Genomic DNA, 6,000 nt, shown 5'->3' on the forward strand with positions numbered 1-6,000 from the left:
ATTTACATCTACAGCTTTCATGTCGTATGTTTGCTGAGCTGGATTTACAAAGGCATCAAGCCAGGATGTAATTCCTGACTTTATTAGGTTATGAAACAGAATCTAGCCAGAAGATATAATGTCCTTAAGCTGTAACATCAGCAGCAACAGACAGACCTTAATGTTGCTGGACCTAATGGAATTAAATTTCATGTATGCTTAATGAATGCAAATGCCACTTAATTTTTACAGCTTGAGTTGTAATACATTGCATGTGACATGTCTGCTCCTGAAAAAAATATTCAAATGTGTGATTCTTACACCCAGTGTCCAATTTCAGCACTGTAAAATGTATCCTCTTAGGGAAGAGGGACTGGAGAAACATGCCAGCAATATTACTGCATAATTTAAAGCAGCCACTAAAGACAAATGTTAAAATATGCACCAGGCAATTACAAGTGTTGTATATGTTTTTATTCTCCTTTGCTGCTGTTCAACAAGGAGTAGTAAAAAGATTTAGAGCAAGTGGCAACCATAGCAACAAGGAATTTTTGGTCCAACCTGGTGCTGTATAATTTCTGGCAAAGAAACACATTTCTGCATACTCTGTAAGGTGTTGATTCTTCCAGAAGATATGTGCAGTGCTTTCAGTTCTGCCTCTCAGGAACTAGTCCCATAAAGGTATGTGAGAGCCAGTTTTGGTGCAAGCCCAAGCAGAAGTGATTTACAATTGGGTTTTACCAGAGCTGGTCGTGACACTTGTTCAGTAGTCCCTTGGGTTTGTTAATTATTGATAGAGATAATAAGTCCCATTATGCTCCCTGTGAGAGAGAAGGGAAATAGATGTGAAGTGGAAGAAGGTTTCTATCCCTTACCAGTCCCCTTCTCCATCCAGCTGTGGCTGTGAGAAAACCCAAGCAGAGCTTTGTTCTTCAGACCTGATCACACCAGCTACCCTGCTCTGGGGGGTACGAAGGCCCCGTCAAACACAGCTCCCCAGTAGTGGTAAATACCAGAGTGACTCTGTCTTTAGACTTTTTGTTTGCTTGCAGACAGCTAAGTGGGCAATTACCCTAAAAACAAGTAAGTGAAAACTCAAGGGTGAGATGCAAACTCAATTATATATGTGGAGAGCCCAGAAAATGTATTCAGTTGATTAATCGCTGTGCATTTTATAAAACAAAGTGGGTGTCATGATATTGAGGATTATGGCAGACATAGTAGTCACAAAGAAGTCTAGCTACTGATTGTAAACTAAGCTGTGCAAAGTCGAAAGGATCTGAGATTCTCACTCAGAGAATGTTGACCTTCACAGCTAGACACCAAAATTAAACATCCATCACTTCTCACGATTAAGAGTAAATTTGCACAGTTAATTCTGAAATAAAAATGGCGACAAGATTACTGTACAATGAAGAGTATGCAATATGAAAGATGTAATTCTAGAGAACATGTTAGAAATGAATGTCATTAAATGTCAGGTTTTTTCTATCTCTTTTGGAGGCAATCCTTCTACTTTATAAGATAGAGCTGTTCTACACAGTGACTTAGAGTAGGCTGAGGGCTTTTTACTCCGATTTGATGGGACAAACACATCCTCCAGTAAAGGTACTGAGGTCTGTAAGCCTCTTTTGTTAATAGCCTTGTTTTCCTTAGCTTTTCCTCTTTCACATACCCCAGGTCTGCAGATACCAGACTGAAAGCCACTACACGATGAGGTGCCCCTTGAAAGTCCCTTAACCAGGCATTAGTTCCTGCTAATTAGTAAGTTTTACAAGCTATTTGCCCATTGCTTTTTTCCAGACGTGGGAAATTGGGGATAGGTCCCAGAGATGGTGTACGTGAAATACACACCTGACCATTTTATCTAACATTCCTTTGAAGGTTACTTATCACAAAATCCTGTGATAGCACATAGACCTCCTCCACTTCATTATACCTTAATTTGGGATCCTGAGACTGTAAAATTGTTTCATAAATTATCTGGAAATAGCTATATATGACTCTGCATCCCAGGGGAAGAAACCTCTTGCCCTTTGGCAAGACATATGAAGTTACCTATGATCAAGGCAGCACATTTTTAAATACCTTATCTCTGTATTTGCAATCGCTGTATCAAGTTACAACGGTAGGAAGTGGAAGAAAAGCATTGCCACTTTAGAATACAGATGTTTAGAAAGGAGTGAATTAAGTGAGACAGAAATCTAGGATCTTCTACTTTCATTTTTTTCACTAACACTATTTCTTTGATAGCCTGGGATAAAAAAGGCAGAAGGTGGGTAGTATTATTTTAACAAAGATCTCAGGAATTATTGCATGTGGATAGCCTTTGTATTGTGCAGATTGTTTTCCTCCACACATATTTTGTTTCTTGCATTGAAGCACTTAAAACATATCCAGCAGAGTTATACATCTATATAAATATTTGATAACTCTAATTGTGCAGCCTGAACCACACTTTCACCCTTGGGCATGTAGTGCAAGTAAATGTGCATAGCACCTGTATATAAGTTGTTAAGGTGATCAGGGAATGTGTGAGCTTGCCTGAAGCATCAATTTAAAGCAACAGCTCTATTTGTGCTATTTCAAAATCAAAGGAAAAGTATGTTCTTATTTTATAATTAAAGAGAATTACTGTTAATGATTGCACATTACTCGTTAAATTAACATGAAAATCATCAAATTCTCATTGTCACTTCTATTATAAACACCTGTCCTGCTAGGAATCTTTCACATGCGAAAAAGTATCAGACATGTAATAAGGTAAGAAAGAGATTTCAGGCATAAGATTGTCTAAATACCATTTTGGTTCTTAGAAAAAGTATTGTTAATCATGGATTTAATTTATTTTGGAGAGAGGTGAGCTATAATTATAGCTCTTAGAAATGCATACTGCAGGATTTCTGTCTTTTATTTTCTGCTAAATGTCATTTTTCATCTGAAAAAGAAAAGCTGGCTATTTTTATTTTGAAAAAGCTGCCTCTGATTGTATATCAATAGACTCTATTCTTCATGAATCGTTTACAAATCGAAATACTAATATAAGAAAGAAAAATCTCAGTTTTTTTCCTATCCATATCCATCTTAAATGCAGAAAACCTGAGGTTATTCTTGTAGGCAGGCATAAGACCAGGGTTTCCATCCTTTGAAAAATTCTGATACTGCTAATTTTAATTCCTCATGACTTGGAGTGAAAAGTTGAGGTAGTCTGGGGGAATCACAAACTCTCCAGTCTCACAATTAGTCATAGCACTTGTTTAGTGCTGAAAGAAAAGGCTTCTTTTAGTCTTTTCTTTGTTTGCTTGTTTGTTTTTACCTTCAATGTGTCCAGAAGACTGAGAATATGAGTCATGTGGGACATTTTCTTCCAGCTCCTCTGCTTTCAATTTTTCTCCCCAGGCTGAGTGTTTTGATTGGACTGACCCTTCTTGGCCACACCACAGCCATGCATTGCCCACCTATGTGTAATGTTTCAGCCAAAGGGGCAGCATGAAAAGTGTCCTTATGTGAATGCCTATGTTGTGCTGCAGTCTTGTGTGTAGCACTGCAGCAATTCAGTTGGACACGGCTTAGTGTTGAACTGACACTCCACAAATTCATCTGAGATGTTTCTATCAAGGCTGACATGATTCAAAGGCATTTCATTTCCGTGTCTGATGAAAAAGTGAAAAATTACTTTTACCCACAGAAATTTTGATTTGCAAAGAGTTTCAGTTTTAAGGACAAAGACATTTTTCCCGAACAGCATAAATCAAAGTTGTTTTCCTGTTTACAAACATCCCAGCCTTGCTTACTGGATGCCCTCCTATATTTTAGTGTAACTGCTCACCCTCAGCTGTCCTTCTCAGCTTGGTTGAGGGTAATGGGAAAGGATCCACATTAAAAAATAATAATAACACTAATTTATTGCTTTTCAAAAAGAAAAAGAATGTATGTGACAAGTATAATCTGCTTCTTTACCATGTCTCAGATAATCTAGGCCAAGACCTTGGACTTCTGCTTGCATATCTTCCCCTTCAATCTGTCATAGCGCCTGGGGCCATTACCAAAATGAAGGCAGCAGGTGCCCCCAGTGGGACTCTTCTTGCTGAACATGAAAATCTCCAGTCTCCGTGAGCTGAGCTGATCACCTTGCACACCTGTTATTGTTAAGGGAGGAAACAGGCCCTTTTATGGCTCAGGTTGTTTGCTCCATCCTGGCACCTGTATCAGGACAGCAACACCATGCCCTGCAAGTGTCCTTTTGCTCTGCTGCCTGTGTAGACTCAGGGCAGCTGTCACAAGGATAAAGATCTGCGTTTTGTTAAATCTGTCAAGGAGCCTGTGAAGATATCTTCTAACTCCAGACATAAGGAAGTATGAGAGGTATTTTAAAACTGGTAACAATCTGTCATTATAAATGCTTCACTGAAATTGGTTTGTTAGTTGCTATGCCTTGTTACGTTGACATTGTTATACTCTTAAGCTTGAGAAATGTTAATAGCTGTGAATAAGTGAGATTCAGATCCAGGAACCATCAGCTTATGAAAGTAAAACATTTGCTTTCAGCTTCAACAGAGCTTTTTTTATAGTAAGACTATCTGGATATACAAGGCTGGACACCCATACATATATATATTTTATATATATATATATATATATATATATATATATATATGTATATATATATATTATACTGGGCACCCATAAGTAGCTTCGGCAGATGTCTAATTTCTTAATGGCCTGGCCTCTAAGAAATTGGATCCAAGACCCATCAGAACTCTTGCACATGCATCCGTAAATTTGAGAAGGTACATTTATAGGCAATTATCTCTCTGAGGTTGTTAAGATTTTTAATTTTTTTCTAAGGGTGAAGGCCTCAGTGGCAGCTCAGAACTAAATTATATGGACTGAGGGGTTTTCAGATTTTTAACACACAAATGAACTTAGCAGCTAAGGAAATGTTCTTCTGTCCCTAGCATAAAATTGGCTTTAAAATGAAGCAGAGTGAGAGAGGGGTTGGATATGGAGTCTCCAGAGATAATTGGCAGAGATTTTTTTATACTAGGATACTACCTGCTGTTCTTCACTGGAAGAAACAATATTTGTGAAACCATTCAGCAATTTTCAATCATCTAACATCATCTGAGATGCTCTAACGGCATTCTTCTTAACCTCCTACCTCTCTCTCCAGCAGACAATGGTCTCCCAGAAGTCCTGCATCAGATGTGGCTTGGATGTCCTAGGAGGTCTCAAATGGTGTTAGAGGTGTCTGAAATACTATACATCTCACTCCAACGGAAAAAGTCCAAACCTTTCTGCTTGAGACAAAGAAATGGCATTGTAGCATCTGTGAAATACTTTTTTTAACCATTCGCATCCTTCATAGTATCAGTAATATTTTTCTTGTATTAAAAGAAAACTAGTAAAAGCAAATGGGATTTCAGTGAATTTTTATGCATATGAATTCTAAATCAAATATTCTGAGTACACCAAATGTGCATGTTTTCCTTGAGAATGACAAATATATGGGGAAATGTTAGGTTTTCTGTGGCAGAGGAAGAAGGCAGACAAACCTCTGAAGTAAAACAAACCTTTAAAGACTTTTATTCTGTAACACCATGTTTGGCTTCCTATAAAAATTACTGTGAGGAGTGCAGTTGATAAGTAGGATGTTTCTAAAAGCATTCGCTGATGTACTGAAGCACAATTTGCTGGCATAGACTTCCAATTCAGCACCATGGTGCAGCCTGCAGTGCACTTGGGTGATATTTGCAGGCCAGGCTGCCTGCTGCTGGCTGGATGGGGAGGGTGAAGCAGAGGTAGGTGGGGGTCACTCCCAGCTGCCTCCCAGCTGGGTTTGTGATTGGAATCATCCGGGGTGCACTTAGCATCAGCTAGAGAGGAAACAGTGGAAAGAAATAAGAAATTTGGGCAGAGATTTAGGTACATGTTGTTCTGTGATGAAAATATTTGATTTGGGCAGACTGCAATAGAGGTTTACCACTGCTCTGTACTTTACTATATGATTATTTTGGCAGG

At 38.5% G+C, this 6,000-nt stretch overlaps 1 long non-coding RNA gene across 3 annotated transcripts in view; it reads left to right on the forward strand.

Moving 5' to 3' along the window:
• LOC116784385 overlaps positions 1-5,349 on the forward strand; it is a 31,663-nt gene extending 26,314 nt beyond the window's left edge. For 2 of the 3 annotated variants that reach the window (XR_004356039.1, XR_004356040.1), the window contains exons 2-3: positions 3,950-4,344; positions 5,153-5,349. This is a non-coding gene — a long non-coding RNA (uncharacterized LOC116784385). Of the gene's footprint in view, positions 1-880; positions 985-3,949; positions 4,345-5,152 lie in introns of those variants that run through there. The other variant, XR_004356038.1, reaches the window with a different exon arrangement.
• Positions 5,350-6,000: the final 651 nt, after the last annotated feature.

Source organism: Chiroxiphia lanceolata, chromosome 3, assembly GCF_009829145.1.
Source record: "Chiroxiphia lanceolata isolate bChiLan1 chromosome 3, bChiLan1.pri, whole genome shotgun sequence".
Classification (NCBI taxonomy): domain Eukaryota; kingdom Metazoa; phylum Chordata; class Aves; order Passeriformes; family Pipridae; genus Chiroxiphia; species Chiroxiphia lanceolata.